Genomic DNA, 18897 nt, shown 5'->3' with positions numbered 1-18897 from the left:
TGTTTGAAAAGTTTTAAAGTTTACCCAAACTTAGTTTGTTGGTGCTTGGGAGGCGGATAATGGTGTGCATCTCTTCGTGTTCATGAGCACTTCCTTTTTTTCACTTCTGTTACGATTAGAGGCCAAAAATAAGGGCTTTACAAAAATGACCAATGTGTACTGTTATAAACAATAGCATGGTCAAGATAAAGAAAAAGCCATTATAGGTAATCAGTCAAAAAAAGTAAAAAGGTAAGTAAGAAGGGGAAAACAACCCCTCCAAAAATGTGGCTTTTATTTTGAAATTCTGAATAAAAAATTGTACATTTTAATAAAAAATGAAATAATAATATGTCAAAATACAACCATCCATCCATTATCGATACCGCTTATCCTCACAAGGGTCGCGGGGCGTGCTGGAGCCTATCCCAGCTGTCTTCGGGCAGTAGGCGGGGGACACCCTGAATTGGTTGCCAGCCAATCGCAGGGCACACAAAGACAAACATCCGCGCTCACAATCACACCTAGGGGCAATTTAGAGTGTCCAATAAACTTACCATGAATGTTTTTGGAATGTGGGAGGAAACCGGAGTACCCGGAGAAAACCCACGCAGGCACGAGGAGAACATGCAAACTCCACACAGGGAGGCCGGAGCCGGGATCGAACCCACGACCTCTGAACTGTGAGGCGGACGTGCTAACCAGTCGAGCACCATGCCGCCGAGTCAAAATACAGATTTTATTTGAAAAAAAACAAACAATTACAGTATTTTACTGTCTCATCATAAAATACAGTCATTTACTGGCAGCAGTGACCCAGTAAAATAATGCAATGAGCTGTCAAAAATACTGTAAATTACAGATACAGCAACATACTATAGAAAATGACAGTACTTTATTGGATAACTGCTGCCAGTAAAATTACTGTCATTTCTACAGTGATAAGTTTTACAGTGTGGATATGACTCGCTCCTTTGAGCTGCATGCTTACGGCGACACTAACAATGGCCATGCTTTCGATTACCATTGTTGGGAACATAGCTGCCACATTGACGTGTTTTAGCCTGCTCTAGTCTACTGTAAGTCTGTTTATCTATGACGAGGGTCGCGCAACCCAGAAACGTGTGACCTGTTGATGGCGCCTGTCAAGTGTTGCGGTAACTGGAGTGAATGTTATGAATGTCTAGTTTTCATGGTGGATATATTTCATGGGATAATTATAAGTAGTTAAAGGAAGTGATTAACGGGTTTAGTCCCAGTCCAGGTGTGGGCTGATGTTCTACAGTGGGCCATCAGAACGACAACTTACACAATTTCATTTCCACTTTACATCCACATTACAGTGTGTAGGCTTTACGAGTAGCATGACCCTCTAAACGCAGAGTTGGTCGGGAATTTTGGGGGAAAATTGAGAAAATTAATATGATTGCTAAGGAGACTGGGTGAGCGAGATCTGACACACCATAGTGCACTTTACTAGCCCTGTGGCAAACTGAGGCCAATTATAGAAATAACAGACTTATAGGGCTTCTTCAGAAGTGATGATTTGAATGGACTGGACACGATTTTCTGACCGCTGAATCCATCGGTTTCAAGTCCGTTAAATCCAAGTTCCACTGGATTTAGCAGAGGTGGGCGTTCCGTCAGATTGACGGACCAGTCCGCCTGTTTTTCTGACGACTGACACTTTTTAAAAATTCCGGACTAATTACTCACGCAACTTGATTTTCATCCGTCATTGTAATTCGTCATCAATCCACATCCGTCAGTCACAAACCTCTCAGTCGTCACTGGGGCAAAAATAGACGATTACATAGAAGGGGAAAAAAATGGGCTTCCGACTATGCTGAGTCCGACTTTTTATAAGTTTCCCTTTTATCGTTTATCGCCTACAAATTGAGCGTCCGTCTTCGGCAGCTAGGTGGACAGGTCCGTCACATAGGCAGAATGCCCAGCTCTGGCTGACAATGACACAACTGACTATTACAATTCGGTTCATCATGAAAAATGACAGACTGAAGAGTGACGGACCCACAAAGTTGAATAAAATATCCACCTCTGCTATTTAGTTTTCCTGGCTTCTGTGAGAACTACACAAAGCACAGATGCTTCATTCTGTTATTCCTTTATTTTCTAAAAGGTCACTATGTTGAGAACAACACTGTGTCTTGGTGACACAAAGGCAAGAAACTGTCACAAAGGAGCGTATGAATTATTTGAAGTGATATGTCGGGAGCCTACAGCCTTAGGAGTTGTCACTTTGATATCTCACCAAGTGCACATGCACGCACAACACACACATGCACAGGCACACACACATGCACAGGCACACATCAGCTTTAGGATGAGCCTGTAAGTTATTCCTCATTTAAAGGGGAGCAATTAGAGTCTTTCATTTGCTCCCAATATCAATCACTCTGTTCATGAATAAAGAAAATGAGACTCTCATGATTCCATACTAGTGCATCTGCCCTTTTGAGCTCTTGCGCAATGCCTCATGGGTATGCGGCGTGCTCATCACCTCCACTCAGCATGAGCCAGCTCGGTCAATAACAGGCAACAAAACAGAAGAGGCACAGGCCCCGTTTTCAGACTCCCATCAGATTCTGTGGATGCGTGTCACTCTTCATTAGAGAGGCGGGGTAGCAGGGGACGCCCTAAAGGTGAGGATGGCCACCGAGGGGGAGCGAGGGAGGGGGAGGGGATGGTGTGGCGTGGCAGCTGCGGAACAATGACAGAATGCGTGTCCATGTCCCCCTCAGGCAAAACACCAGCTACCCTCCACCCTGCACTGATCTCTCGCCTCTCGAGCCAGTGACGGAGAAAGGCAGAAATAGACCACCGCTCTCAGTCAGTGGACTTCCTGCCTTGGCCTGGCGCTGATGTAACATCAAATCAGTCTCATGTCATATTCATAGAACTGTGATTGGTTTAGCTCAGGCGTGCAGGGCGTCTCCCTCACAGCAGAGCAGCTTTGATAATGTCACGTATAAATCTTTCATCGCTTTCATTAAATGAGGCGCTTTGATTCGCTGATTATTAATTTAAAGAAATGGCAGCAATGTTGCCGTACAGATGAGTGCAGGACGCTATTCAAGATAATTCTTTGCTTGGGCGGACATTGCAATGAGGTTCTCATGAGTTTGAGTAATATTTTCTTGCGGAATTATCTGTAAACTTGTTTTTAAGTTGTCTTGGAGGCGCCGAAGGCATATATCGTCGCCGTCCTGTGAAAAACACTCATGTCCGATTTTGGAAACGTTTTTATTTTTCACTTTAATGCGATGGCTGTAACGCGGAAACACGATTCATGTAAAAATAAGGAAATGAAAAAAAAAATGGAGATAAGTGTTTCTCACCTGACAGCGACGATATTACATAGCCGGGAAATAGTTGTTTGAATTACTTGTAATTCATCAATGCATCTCCCTGTAAGGTGAATTCAGAGATTTTGTTCTGAATACAAAGGACTGTGAGCCCTGAGCAACTGTGATGTCATTTTCAGCCAACAGCAAGTGGCAAAATGGCTGCTCCTTGAAATATTAAAAAAAAAAAAAAAATGGTGGATATTAGTGCTTAATACCTATTCCACAAACGCAATATTAATCAAAATGCAGTGTTTCGACTAGTGGGGCTGCATAGAACATTCTTATAAAGATCATTTTTGGGTTGTCTCCCTCTTAAACGTGGCTAAAATGGCACCCGTTGACACATTTGGGCGTCCGCATGAGTCGCCACGCCCCCAATACACAAGAACTTGAGCTCCATCGTACGCATTAGCGGTTATCCGACGTACCGATGACATGCTGTTACCTAGCTAGCTATTCCGGCAATTTACCACTTCTAAAGCAATTTTCTTTTTGACACTAATTGTTTTGTGCTCCTTTGTCCACCCGTAGTTTTTCAGGCCTGTCTGTTTTGTCGACATAACATTTAAAAAAATTTAGACCTCACATAAGGGAATTAAAAGTCACAATTGACCTGGACATTATGTTTTGACAAAGTAGCCAAGGAAGTGAGAGAGGGAAAGTCTGTTTGTATGCTCCTGCAACCTGGACAAATAGAATGTAGAGTAAACTGGAGAGATTGCAAAAGTGGTGGAGAGAAGGGAAAAATAGATGAAAAGAAAGGACTATGTAGAAGTGAAGGAGGAAGAAAAAGAATGGTTGAGGAGGATGAAAGATGAAAGGAGGAAAGGCTTGGGGATGTAGGGAGGAAAAAATGGCCGATGGGTCAACTTACCCCGTAAGTTGTACGACAAACAACTTTTCTTGACAGGCTATACAGGGACCGGGTCTAACTTTATTTTTTAATCGTCATGCATCATGTAAAACAAAAGTAAGGACCCTGTTTTAAAAATGTGTCGCGTAAAAAAAATACAGATACTGGTGATAGAAGTAAAAAGTATTCTAAAAGATAAATACTCCGCGATTTACAAAGGACTGGAAAATACTACTCAAATTTACGAAGGACTGGCACAGTAACGAAGCATTTGTACTTTACTTTGTACGTTACCTCCCATCTCTGGGGCCGTATCACCAAAACAGTTATGTTCACATTGAATCTGCTTGTTCGTAAGGAGGCGCAGCATCCTGAAATATCGATTCATATGTTAGTTTTCCGCCCCAAAAGTTGAATTACTGGTGAAGATAAGTGTCTCAACTCACCCCACTCTTTGATTGACAGTTGACCGCTGGGCGGGGCGTGGTTACAGCAAATTGAGCAGACACGCCCACAGCATTTGAGAGCGGAGAGAAAGGGTGGATTTTGCACAAGGTCTCATTTCAAATACTTTTTGAATCATTGAAATGTGGCAAGGTCGTTGACAACACTATCTTGTCTGTGGCGTACCAAATATATAAGACGTATATTTTCACTTTCCAGTGTCTTTAAGATATGTGAGCAAATTATCCTTTCCTGATCACGAGAGGAAATTGTCGAAACGTGTTACAGCAGCCAACGGGACACACTTTTTTTTTCTTTTTTCTTTTTTTTTAGCTGTGGATGAAAACAGAAATGATTCATGAAACAGCGTGAATATTTTAAGTATCATTATGTTTGAGGTCACAGAAAACGGATTCATTTTACTTGTTGAAATGAGCACGTTAGAGTGACTTCAAACACCATTTGTATGAACGGAGGTCTTATTTTGAAGCTGGGGGGAATTCACATTCTGATGGCACACACTCGCCTTATTAGACGGGTCAAACATCATCAGTGATAGACACAGTGGGGTGGCTTGATTATGGCTGGCAGCTGGCAGTGGGGGCCTTTTTCTTCAGGGGCCCAGGTTATGCCCATGCATGAACCAGACATACCCTCCTCCACCAATCCCACATGGACCCAAATGAGACATAAATCTAACCTCCCTTTTGTTGGGAGGGAAGCGCATTGAATGAGAATGTGAACAGAATTTGGGATTAATAGACGGGAGTGAAGCATTACATCAATGTAATTGTAAGAAACAGGCGTAAACATGTACAGTTATGCGTGTTTGTGTTTTGTTTGTCTTTGAGGAAATGAAAGTCTCAAGTCCCATTGATGAAAACCTCATTGTCACAGAAGACCTCATCAAACAAAACAACAAGGTCCCGTCGTCTGCCTTTCTCAAGACTGTTTCGCAATAATCAGAGGATCGTTTTGTTGAAATCCGGATTCACGGGGTAATTATGTCGTGCAGAAGGACACAGACCAAAAAGTTTGTTTCTGTCATGTGTCACGTAACCCTAGTCGTGATTTCTTTACTTTAAACTTTGCTTTCCCCCACCCTATTTTTAAGACTTTGTTAGTATTTTGATAATTCAGTAGTCAACGCTAGCTAGTTGTTGCTGCTCTGGAAGTGACAAATAAATCATTCACCGTGTCGAAACAAGCCAGCAAGGTGCACTGTTGACCGACCTACCACAATGGCCAGCTTTTCCTTGAAAAGTCTACCTTGAAAATACATTTCTACTGAAGTCAGATACAAAATTGGTCCACCTCAGGCACCTGCGCAATCATGAATCGGACTGAGTTCTAGGCAGGACAAGCCCTGCTGCAATTTGATTGGCTGCACTCGCAAAACTACTTAGGTCTGATCAGAGGATGGAAAAATGAGATGAAATGAGAGTGGTGAATCTGACATCTGATTGGTTTAGAAAAAAAAAAAAAGGCCATTAGTTATGGAGTCTATTTGTCATGAACCAGCATTTGGGATTCTGAAGGCCCCGGGAAGATTACATTCACATGGCAACACACAGAAGCTGAAATCTGAATGGAAAAAAAAAAACTTAACATAAACACGACTGGAAGATGGTCGGCGAAGACACGCTATGAAATAAACATAGTAGATTGTTGGAAAGAAATGATTAAATCGGTTGTTTTTTCTTGGGTGCGGTAATTTCTTGCGAATCCAAAAACGTCAGGTTATTCTTTTATAAAAAGTGTGTGTGCATGTGCACGCGTGTGTGTGAATGGTTATTTGAAGCTGCAAGTAGTCGCGCAGTTGTGTGCGTATTTTGCGAGGCTCCAAATGGCACACATCCCACACACACACACACTTGCAACCCCGTCTGTATATTGATCCCCTCGATTGTGCCTGAATGAGATTCAAACAGGATGGGCACATAATCGTGAAATAGCGCTCGACTGTATTGAGGTGCGCCACAAGAAGGCATAAATCAGATAATGCAACAGCTCCGGATAATGAACAATATCAGAAGACGCATGGATGTTGTCATGCGCAGCGCTAATGTCGCACGCGTGCGTCGGCTGTCGCCTCATCTCACGTTTGAGATGTGCGCGAGCAGACAAACATCTTTGTACTCAACACCTCTGCGCTGTGTGAGCAGGACAGCTCAAGGCCGCTGTGTGTTTGTGTGCGCGTGTGCACACGTGAACCTAAATCCACCTTCCCCTGCTCGGTTTGTCTTCAGTCCCTCCATGTCACATCACTGCGTAGTCATGGCAACAGTTCTGATCGATCCAGGGCCATCTGAGACCAGTGTTACTCCAAAGCAGACATACGGTGCCATATTAATAGCTCTATGATGATCATATTTATTCGGGTTTTTTTATTTATTTATTTATTTTTTTTTATGTATGAGTTGACAGCTCATTGAGTGAATTCCGACTTTCTCAAAGCAAATCATGAAACTGTCCGGACCAATCAATATTTGCTCAGCAGTCTTAACTGTCGTCCAAGTATTTTTAAAAGAAAAACATTCGTGTAGTTACACTTTAATGTCCAGTGTTGTACAGTGACGGACGCACAGAGATTTTCTTTGATCAGCAATCATGCTGATTGAGTGTCATAATTCACAAACACAAAATCCAGCACATATAAAAAAAAAGATCCAACGAAACCCGCTTTTCAAGTTTGTCCTTTACATGCTCAAAGGTCTCAAGTCTCGTTTGAACTCCAAAAAGAAAATAGAAGAAGAGCAGATAGAGGCAAACATTACTCAAGGCTAAGAAAGATCCTCGACATTGCTGCGTGTGTTCATGTTTTTGTATCTTTGCACGACATTTACTGAGTGGACATTTCTCTTTATGGGCTAATATCTTTATAAATTACATTTGGTGCCCTCTTGAGAATCACTCATGAATTGGTCCGAAAATAGTGAAACTGAGGTCTTATTATAAGTGCCCATATTTGCACACCAGTTTCTTAAAATGTTTTTCCTTCCCTTTGTTTTAATCCATTTTTTCCCCATTGAGATGTACGTGATTTTGGCATGTCCTATAACACTGTGTGAGAAGTGGCTAAATGATACTAAATTTCGAAATAGCCTAAAAAACATGTTTTTATCTTCCATACAGGTCAACCCCTGTACTAAATCTTACGAAAGTTGTCATTTGCCCTTGCATATCTGTACATGATCTTACACATTATTTTCAAATGTCTGCCGTCACGTGAACGGAAATCAGCGATGTTTGAAAAGGCGTTCTACAAATTACGCCAAAAGTGTACAACTTGACAGGTATGATTTTTCCACTAAAAGGTAATTGATAAACACTCACATTGATCATGTGTATTGCATGTTCATAATCGTATTGAACATTCTGTATGTCCTTGAAATTGCCCTTTAAGAGACCCTCTGATATTTTAAGTGATATTACTACCAACATTTTGTCTTTGTAACATTGGATAGTTGTAAGACAAATATTCACACTTATGTTTTGTCATTTTCATGATGTTATGTGTATAGTTGGATGTTGTCAAACTCTACATGTCCAAGCTCTCATAATCAACTATCAATTAAAGTTAAAAAAAAAAAACTCTCCAAATATTTGAATGTACTGTATTTGTCAAATAGAATACCGTCAGCTTGCTAACTGACTCATGTTGCAAAGTGTAGGTGCAACATGTGCTACAACAACGCTAACATTAGCAAAAAAAAAATGTCCACCCTGTTATTGTCCATCCTGTCAGCAAACTCGCGTTTTTTGCTCTTTGCTTGTACATTTTCTGCTTGCATGGAATTTATTTTTTAAAAAGGATGAATTTGACCCCTTTGAATTTTCAACAGCATAACGTCTACTTCATATAAGTAATATAAAATTCAATGGAAAATCTCAATTTATTTGTTGACATGGGGAAGCGTCAAAGACACCTTATGGTGATATTGACTCCTGTGTGGCTTGTGTATGAAAAGTGAAAAATACAATAAAATGGATTCGCTGTCGTTGTTGTTGTTTTTATGACTGCGTGACATGTGCTGACGTGCTACCACATCCACTTCCCGTCAAAATCGGACTTTACTTCTAAAACACAATAATAACATGACATGAGAATATAGCAGTGCTGCCTGGAGCAGCTGTGAGGGTGGGGAGAATTGGGCAGTATTTGGGTTCATATGAGGAGGGACGTGTCACATTTACTTTATGTCAACAGCCATGGATAACATGGATAGCTGGTCAAGAGTCAAGGTTCAACACTGATATTCCAGTGCGGCTCTACTCCTCTAAACACACAGCCTGTTTTTGCGCCAGCACGCAAATGTCCGCCTTTATTTTGTCGTTTGTGCCAGTGTGTTTGTGTGGACACTACTCTACGTGAAGAGGGCAAACAAAGCAAAAAGAACACAGACTTGAGAAAGAAGAGGTGAGGGGAGAAAGGGCGAGTGAAGAGAAGGCTTATTAGCAGAAAACAGATGGCCCCCACTATTTACAGCGGCCCCACCGGGACGGACAGCTCTCTGAACCTCCGGGTTACCAGCGCCACTGAGTGGGGCGGGGTGTTTAAACACTATGCGCTATTATTGTGTTAACTTGTCAACAAAAAGCAAATTTGTGACTCCTCTGGCTGGATGCCATTCTTTCATCTGGAGCAGGGAAGGCCAACTGGCCGCCAGCAGGGCGCATGGGGTGCCCGCACTCTGAGTGGCCCCTCAAATAATAGTATTTTATTATTATATTTTAGTGGATTTTCGCCCGTCTATGTAATCGTTTATAACCTGACATTGATGACTATTGTTTCGTTTGATGTAGGTAAGTTTGCTCCTTGATTCGTGTATTTTACATCAGGCATGTTTTTGGTCAGCTAATGGGTCCTAATAGTGTGCGGCGTGATGTCACAACATAGACTGCAGACAAATGTAGAAGCCCACTATATATAGCATCATATATTTAGTATATATTTATTAACTGTTACATATTAATACATTAAATTAATGATCTGCTTTTACCTATCCTGGCAATCGAATGAGGGGAGTACGGCACTTGGTTTTTTTTTTCAATTAAAGCACTGGTTACACAACAACTCAGTCAGGGTTTCATGTAAACACAGTGTAATATAACTGAAAGCAGGACACGCATCAAGGAACAACAGGTAACAAACACATTTGAACAATAACGATTAAAGTCCTTATAATGGCAAAAGCTTTGGATTGAACGGCATCATGCAGATTGGGAAATGAAATTCATGTGCGAAATACACTGACGCTACCATGCTCTCAAATAAAAAAAATACACAAAATGATTTTTTTTTTCTTCGCAAGAAGAGTTGCGAATTCATTTGAATGGTAATTTTATTGCATGAGAGCCCTTTGCGCAAGGAAAAAAAAAATCACAGGATGTTGTTCTTTTTTTAATTGCTTCAGACCCTTTGTTGTTGAAGAGTTGATCTTCTATGCATGAGTTTGAGCATGAAATATATGTAACATTGGTTCCATTAAAAAAAAAAAAAAAAAAACATATGTACATATTTTTTCCATCTTTAAAAAAATGTATGTTTGTCATACATCTGGTCAAGAACTGCACGGGACTATCTGGCCCCCTCGTAGTGCTAATGAAACATTGTGACCACCTCCATCATTTAAATTGACCATCGCTGTTTTGGAGTGTTCTTTTTTGGCTTTGGAGAAGAAAAATTGCTGCCGTTGAACAGACAGGCATGATGAGGAAGCGTAAACATGCGCAAATGTGTTGATAATTGCATCAGAGCCATCAGTCAAACGTGTCATGCTAATGCGCATAGGTGCATGTGCGAGTGGACACACGTGTACGCATGACAGACAGTGAGTGGAAATGAAGGATTTGGACTTCCATCCTGTTACATTATGCAGCAGATGGCGTCCAGGCCGGGCCCCGGCCAGGCCTCTCCCAGGAGACGGAGAACGAGGGAGAGAAGATGGGGGAGGTGTGGAAAAAAGCGTAAGGGACAAAGCTGTTTTTTTTTTTTTTTACTTTTGCTTGCACATGTTTGTTTTCTCGTTTTTATTTTTTGACGCACAGCCTCTTGGTTGGCTCGTAGGACGGAGTCACGACTCCACCCCCCAACCCCCGCGCCCCCCCCCCGGTTCCAGCTGAGGTTCCACCTGAGCCCATCCACCAAGGGCCCGACCCTGGCCGACCTGTGAAGAAGGGAACACAGGACAGGGGGAGAGGAAGAAAAGAGAAATGATGCAGGTGAAGTATACTGTATTTGAGGCCAGGACCTAATTAAAATTTCTTTCAAGTTAATATGACCAGTCCGAAGCGCTGATCAAACTAATAAAATTCGCACAGCAATTGACTCAGATGCCCCAATCGATACGCTAACAAACACACCTACAAAGCAGCCTGTTAAAATCCCACAGATCTGTGCCCCTGGCGCTTTTTGTTTCGTCTTTTCTGCATTAATTGTGCCAATGCTGTGAGTGCGGGCCAGATGTCCCCGCGACCTGTGGGGATTATTACAAATCTGTTTGCCTCATTGTTTATGTGGACCCCTTAGAGCCCTGGCCCCTTGCGCTTCTCCTGCTCAAGTTCTAGGGACAAACAAGACCCAAACCAGATTGCTCATGTGCAAAATAACAAGCTTGGCCCCTGCGAATGGACCTGAGAGATCTGAGACTTTCCTGTCCCCCTTCCAGTGACCGTGGCTTGGGCCCAATGGGCACCAGGGAAACCCTTGATGCCTCCCAGTTTGGCCAGAGCGGTGCCATGATCCTTGGCAAAGCTATCGACCTAATGAACTCATCAGCCAGCTGGGGGCTGTGGATGCAGGAAAGGTTGGGGATGGGGTCGCGGGGTGTAGAGCCCAATACAAAAAAAGTGTACGCAAAATTGGAACAAATTTGTACAAATTTGTAAGTTTCATTTACAAATGAAATAGTAACAGACATTTGAACAAAAATGGCGGTGCAAAACATATAGACAGATAACATAACAATACTCAAGCATATATTCTTTATCAAAGAATGATTAAATTGCTGGCTGATTGAGGTGATGACCGACGCCATTTAAGGTATACCCGTATGTTTGCATTATAATGCCCCCAGGTGGCCAATGCGTGCACACCAGAAGGAGAAGCACAATGTCCATTAAATTGGAGCACAAAATGTGGCAAAATTTGTTAATTCTGTAAATTCTTTTTAATCATACCATTACTGTATATTTTGTGCAACATTACAATTAGAGTGTTCTTTTTCTAGCAGATAGTATACAATTCCTACTAACTTATGAAAGTCTGTAAGCTTAATATAAAACGTCATAGCGGGGCCAATGAAACTAGCTTTGATGCTGTTGTATTTTCAGCTTTATTCACTTCAATTGCCTATATCGGTTCTAGTGCTTGTGCGGACCGAAAACCTTGGTTTCGAAGCAGATGTTAATAACATTTAAATAAAAGCTCAAATGTTCTTACATCTCATTTTCAACTTATTTATGTCAAGCGCATACAATGTTTTTTATTCGACAGCAAAAATAAAAGTATTGGCCCTAACTGGTTCCAATATTTGCGGTAGGTGCACCACATCATACCACAAAATGATATTTTGACCCTCTGCTCATATTGGACCTGCATGGACATAAGTGGGTCTTCTAGGTATATCTATGAAAGAGATGTAGTTCAAAAGAAATAATGTGGCCGCTGTGCTGATAAAAGTGGCTACTGCAATGATGAGATTCTGCTCCAAGAACTCAGGGAAAAGGACCCATAGAGAGCATGTGAGAATTAAACTTCCCTAACCTACCTCCTCGTAAATAGTGGTTATCCCCAAGTGGTGTACGCCCCATTAATAAATTACTGCTTGGGTCGTTCCAGAGTTGGAAGACACCTTGGGCACCAACATTTTTGAAACTCTCACCATTTAATTCATAATGTTTTGTCATTGTTTCAAAAAAATAAAAAATAACAAATCATTATATAGCAGGATTCACTCAGCTCAATCGTCAATGGGAAACTTTTTATGAGTTATTTTAGTCGTCATATCATATATTTTGCTGCATGTTACAAAGCGGTACTGCTGAAGAGCAATTAGCTTGATGGTATCATTTCTGCCGAGTCTTGTAGCTCACTTCTCGTTGGCTAAGAATATTTAATGTTGAGGGACACGACTTCAAAGCACAACTACAAAAAACAAAATGTTTACCAATTACGAGGAAGGTATGTTAACAAAACCGTATCCAAAAATGCTGATGTAAACCTCAATTTATTTGTTACATTTGATGTAAGTTGGTCATCAAGAGGAATGGATAGGAGAAAACAAACATTTTAGGGGCTTCCCAAGAGCAGTTAATATTTAAAGAGAAAGTCAATAATATGTTTTCTTTTCAATAATATGTTCCATGCGAGTCTAAACATGGTATTCTGATTAATATCGCGTTTGTGGAATGTGAATTAAGCAGGGAAAGCCATGTGTTTTTATCCATCTCAGGGGGCGGCCATTTTGCCTTGTACTGCCAGTCCACGCTGTAGACTGAAAATGACGTCACAGAGCCCACTGGCTCAGCTCGCGAACATCACATGACCAAATCCAGAAATGGTGTGCAGTGCTACAACAGTAAACGCACATTTTTTATTTTTTATTTTCACCAATATTGTATGACTTTATAGCCTTTGCAATGCGGTTAGCCACCATGACACGCTCAAGGCACATTTAGTGATGAATCAGTTTCGAAGGCTTCATTAACTCATCGGAGAGGCGCTCGCCGCATATCGTGCAGAACGGGCTTCATTCACGGGTGGTAACCACCTGTCACCGTAACCCATATCGCAAGTACCGGTAGGTCTTTTGGTATTGTCTGTGAAATGATTTTTTTTTTTTCTTGGGCATAGGCTGTGATGTTGAATGCTCACTGGGCTTTTTCCCCATCGCAAAGAAACGTTCTTAATACGTCTGTATATTTGACTCATTTTGCTAGCTTGTGAATTCAATATTAGCGTGACCGAGAGAACTTATAATACAATACAATTTTATTTATATAGCGCATTTCATAACAGCTAGAGCTGTAACAAAGCACTTTACAATCGATACAATAAATAAAAAACAATAAAAGGCTGTGATACACGTATTAATAAACATAGATGATAAAAATATAAATAAATAAAGCCAATAAATTAACATAAAACAGGTCCACAGACCTGAAGCTGCGGGAAGGAGCGTAGGAGTGGAGGAGCTCAGAGAGGTACGCCAGGGCGAGGCCATTTAACGATTTAAAGACAAATCTTAAATTGAACCCTGAAATGCACCGGGAGCCAGTGAAGGGAGGCCAGAATTGGTGTTATGTGCTCTGTCTTCCGATCTCCAGTTAGTAGGCGGGCAACAGCATTTTGGACCAACTGGAGACGTTTGAGGGAGGACTGGCTGACTCCAAAATAAAGTGCATTGCAGTAATCTAGCCGAGATGTAAAGGAGAGAATCCATTCACTTTTCCAAATAACATATTTTTTCAGCCTCAGATAATGAATAAACCCAAAGTACTGTAAGTTTCTGTCTTTCATCTGTGCGGCATGGACTATTCGGTGACTTGTTCCTCACGTTCTTCAATTTGAACATATTTGCAGCCTCTAGCTGTACATTGTTTCTAGTATCCGGACATGTCCCCTTTTTTACACCCTGTCAGGACGTCCGGGGGAGTTATATAAATTCATGAAAATGTCCTGCTTTAATTGTTTTTCACAAGACCAAAAAGCATGTGTTAATTTGACTGATGTTTTGCGTGACAAATTAGAAACGGAGGGCTTCTTCCTTTTTTTTTTTTTTTTTTTCTTTCAGGGAGAATCCGGAAGAGAAGACGGCAGCAGTTAGGACAAGCGTGTGGAGCAGGTGCGCTCAGTTCCAAGCATGAGTGCCAGAGAAAACTGTTTGCTGCTGAAATGGAATGGAATGAAGCCTCAATCGAATGAACAAAAAAAAAAAAGACATGCCGTTCATCCGTCTGTGTTTCACCGTCGTCATTGATGTCACTGGACCGAGAGGTGCGTTCCGATTACGGTTCGTAGCTGAGGACAGTGATGACACACGTAAAGGGTAACAGTGTGCAAAGCTCGCGTGTAAATATTTCAATGTCTAATAAAGGTGCCGATCGGAGGGATCTCAAAGCTCGTATCGTCGCAGAAAAAAACACCCAAAAAGCTGTGGGAGAGTATCTGCAAAGTTGACTGAGGTCATTAATTGTTAGACCACCGGATGGAGATGAAAACAATTGTGAGGAAGAAAATGAAAGACTGAAGTGACTTTTTTTTTCTTTGTTAAATGAATGTCTTTGCGAGACTACTGATTTATTATTTACATTATTACATTGAAAAGATAGTAAGATATATTTTGCGAAAGCTGGATTTTCTACAGAAGATGTATTATTTAGAACATTGTCATATTTAAGTAAGACTTCAAAAGAGATTCTGTTTTTTTCTAACCATACAGGGGGGGGGGCTTTAAATTAGGGCTGCACAATAAATTGAAAAAAAAAATATTGTCTTTGTGATAATGGCACATGCAGTGCCGATGTAAAAGACGTCAAATTGATTCATAGGGAATTGTATGCTTTAATCTAACTTTGACCAATCGGATGCAACCTTGCGCATCGCCATCCAATAGGAGAGCAGTATCTCGGGGCATTATTAACACTAAATAACTTTACTGGATAAGAATACATTCATATTTTTATGCATGAAAAAAATGCATTTCTTTCATTAGGTAATAAAGATGTCATTTCTTTGGGTACATATTAAATATCGCAATAATGTCAATATTGAAATATGCATCCCGCATGTATTTTCAATATTGTACAGCCCTATTTTAAATGTATTAGAGACATCATAATTTATGACATCTTTGAGCATCATTTCGGTATCTCAAGGCCGGGCCGATTTTCCCCTTTTATGGAAATCAAAATATGGTCACCCTAACATACACTGTCGCAAAATATTAGAAATTGTTGTGTCCAAGGTGCAGTGCAGTTCCAAACCACTGAAAGGAACCAATTATCAAATGTGACAATGTCAATAACATTCGAATATTAAAGCTCTCGGCCTGAATCTCATTCGATTGTACCCAATTTTGTGGTTGTCGGATATAATGCCGATAAAAATTGGCGTTTTGAGCTCCAATTCCTGAGTGATGTCACAGCACTCTCGCCATCATCCTGAACACACGACATGTCCCAAATTAAGTATGATGTGTGTGTGTGTGTGTGTATATATGGAGGAGAGGGAGGAGGAGGAGGAGGAGGAGGAGGAGGGGGCGTCCGCAGTAGGGAAAGAGAAAGTGAGCACCTTTGTGTGTCCATATGACTGAGAGCGCTCCCTGCTGGGTGCACAGATGGTGCCGACGATGGCCACATTTTCACATGGGACCAAGAGATTTCTGGACCCCGCACCTCCTGTTCTCCCCCTCACACACACATACATGCGCGCACACGCAGTCGTCACAAAGGTCACTATGTGTTTCAATGGTGTGTAAGAACACAACACAACTCAGACGGCATTTTTAATGCATTTATTTTGGTTGCGCTGCATTATTATTATTTTTTTTTTTTGAAATCATACAGTGGTGCATTGACTTGATTTTAATTTGTTGCGGGACCATGCTCATAACTCGAAGCACTCATATCTCAAATCAGTTTTCCCTATTGAAAAGAATGAAACGCCGTTAATTCGCTGCAGCCCCACAAAAAATAATAAAAAAATAAAAATGTGTTTTTAATAAGAAAAATAGCACTTAACAGTATTGTAAAAGCAAAAAGGAACAGTTTGTGCATCATAATGTTCAATGACCATTGACATTGAGCTCCTCCTTGTGTGTGCACCTTGACCACCAGAGGGTAGTATTGCACAGACATTCAAAATAAAGAAAGAAAAGTTTCACAACTAAATGACTCAGTCAGTTGCAGTAATATTTTTTGCAGAGGATAAAGAATATATGCCTTGGGGTGTTGTGTCTATACCTGGGGTCACCAACCTTTTCGAAACTCAGAGTTGCTTCTTGGGTACTCATTAATGTGAAGAGCCACCATTTTGAACACACTTCAGAAATTTGCTCAAATTCCATTTAATAATGTTATTATTGTGTGTTATGACTAATTAATGATATACATTTATGTGAAGACAAAAATCACAATAATACTTTCTCATAGGAAACGGATCGATATCAATATGCAACACTTTTTTTGGCGTACATTTTCAAATGATGACTTCTACAACATTTCGAGAATGATGCCCCATCACTGGTGAGCTATTTTTGGAACAGGCCCATGCGCTACTCATGTGGTCCTTGCGGGCTGCCCGGTGAACCCTGGTCTCTACATTACATGTGTTGCTGCATCATTTTTGTTCAAAGTTACGCGGTCGGCTTACATTCACTTGCACTTGGCCTCTTTTTTTTTTTTTTGAGGAGCTGTACACGATCTGCGGCTTGTTGTGAAGTACACAGCCCCCAATTATAGCGTGTGACTGTAGTCTGTGCTCGCAACTCTGGCGTCCAGCACTGTTATGTCAAAGTCAAAAGGGAAGCAGAGCTGCAATGTTAGCACGTTTTTGTTAGCTAACAGTGTTTCTTAAGATACCTGGCACCTACTCGAATGAATACACAACACAAATTTGACAAGTGTATTTTGGCAGCTTGGTGATGAAGTGATGACTCCATAAGTGAAAACACAAATAATACTTTGATTTCTCGTTTTACTCTTCAGACTCTGGGCTATTTGTTGGCCCTAGCTCCGCCCCTGGTTGTGTGACTCTATATATATATATATATATATTCAGCTATATTCTTCGCTCACGATAAACTCCCACGCGAAGTATCACATTCTTGAAGCGGTATCGTGAAATACTTACATTGTCAACAAGGGGCGGAGCCATGGGTAGGCCTGGGTGTGCACAGCCCCACCCAGATTGACAGACTGCCCACCCAGTGAGATTCATGAAAAAAAAAATATACTTTGAAATTTGTATTTACTAAAAATTGTATTATTATTAAATTTTTATTATTTATCATTATTAAATTCTGTTTGATTTTATGTTTCGTTGTGTTTTTTCTTCCCTAATCAATGTCTTTCTAGCTCGGTCATCCAGTTTGGACGGACGGCCTGATCTAGGCAAGGTGTTGGTTGTGCCATAAGCTTTCCACTTCTTAATGATAATTGTGGTTGTCTAAGGAAGATCTGAACTTCATATTCAGTTTGTCATTTTTTTTTAAATATACGATGCGTCGGAACAGTATGACTGTGCTCAGTGAGAGAAATATTCAGGGCCACCCTGATTTTTCCAGGCCAAGCCATTAGCCACGTTCTGGCTCCGCCCCTGTTGTCAACCCTCGCCCTTTTACTTGTAAGCAGATTAAGGCAGCAAAGGCGTGCTCACTGTTTACCCGCATTTGTCACTTCCCGTCGGTTTCTCCGAGCGCTGATTTGCTAGCTAACAGCCAATCGGAGTGACCAAACGTCACGACTGGCGACGCCGATTCAACATGCTCAAAAGCCCACAGGCGCTTCCTGGCGGGTTACGACGCTACGACGGTAGTCACTAAACACCAATCAGACCTCCGACGTCGGTTTGGTCTATCTAGGCCTTAAGGAAGAACGCACGGAATCGTGGGAAATGTGTGTGTGGATGGCTGTCTCTCCTAGTGTGTTTTGATATAATAAATGACTTACTTTGTTGTTCTCATCCATTTTGCCCCCTCTGTCTGGCCTCGGATGCCATCTTTCTTCCGACTATCTCTCTCGCCGCTGCCCCCAGCGGCTCGCCGTCCACCCGAGAGTAGTGTGACAAAGTGACTAATCCCCCCCATTTCGCAGCTCCATCCGACTGCTCCCGGCTCCCTGGTTATGTTCGCATTTGGGGCTGGTGGCTGACCATGTGACGTTTGGACGTATGTATCATAAGGGTTGAAGGTGTTTGGGCTTTCTGTTGGCGGTGTAACACAGCCGTCGTGGTCAAACAATTCCTGTAGGCAACTTCTCCAAAATTCAAACTTACCTACTGATAAAAGGATGGATGGATGGATGAATTCTTTTTTAAAAACTAATTCATGTTACAGATCTGGACAAAAATGATGGTACCCTTAACTTCAAGACACCCTGTGCCAGATGTAGCAAAGCAGCCCCGAGACACACTGTAACAGAGCTTCCTCCAGGTTTGACAGTAGGTCAGTTTTTTTTTTTTTTTTTTGGTCTGCTTCATTTTTGCATCCGTGAACACTGATCTGACGTGTCTTCCAGTTTTGTATCGTC

The 18897-nt window shown here is 41.4% G+C and overlaps 2 long non-coding RNA genes across 3 annotated transcripts; both read left to right on the top strand.

Moving 5' to 3' along the window:
- The first annotated feature begins 2392 nt into the window (after positions 1-2392).
- Positions 2393-4129, top strand: LOC147153780 (uncharacterized). Its single transcript, XR_015087517.1, has 2 exons — positions 2393-2642; positions 2742-4129. It is a non-coding gene; the product is annotated as an uncharacterized LOC147153780 (long non-coding RNA).
- Positions 4130-9616: 5487 nt separating this feature from the next.
- On the top strand, positions 9617-18813 carry LOC147153779 (uncharacterized). Of its 2 annotated transcripts, XR_015087513.1 has the most exons (5): positions 9617-9790; positions 10527-10614; positions 10715-10869; positions 14442-14644; positions 18705-18813. It is a non-coding gene; the product is annotated as an uncharacterized LOC147153779 (long non-coding RNA). The 2 variants fall into 2 exon arrangements; XR_015087512.1 differs by lacking the exon at positions 18705-18813 and having other exon boundaries at positions 14442-15796.
- The last annotated feature ends 84 nt before the right edge of the window (positions 18814-18897 follow it).

Source organism: Filicampus tigris, chromosome 1, assembly GCF_054856515.1.
Source record: "Filicampus tigris isolate MCC_2025a chromosome 1, RoL_Ftig_1.0, whole genome shotgun sequence".
Taxonomy (NCBI): domain Eukaryota; kingdom Metazoa; phylum Chordata; class Actinopteri; order Syngnathiformes; family Syngnathidae; genus Filicampus; species Filicampus tigris.
The sequence above is the reverse complement of the archived record's forward strand: the minus strand, read 5'-3'. Positions and strand labels throughout refer to the sequence as shown.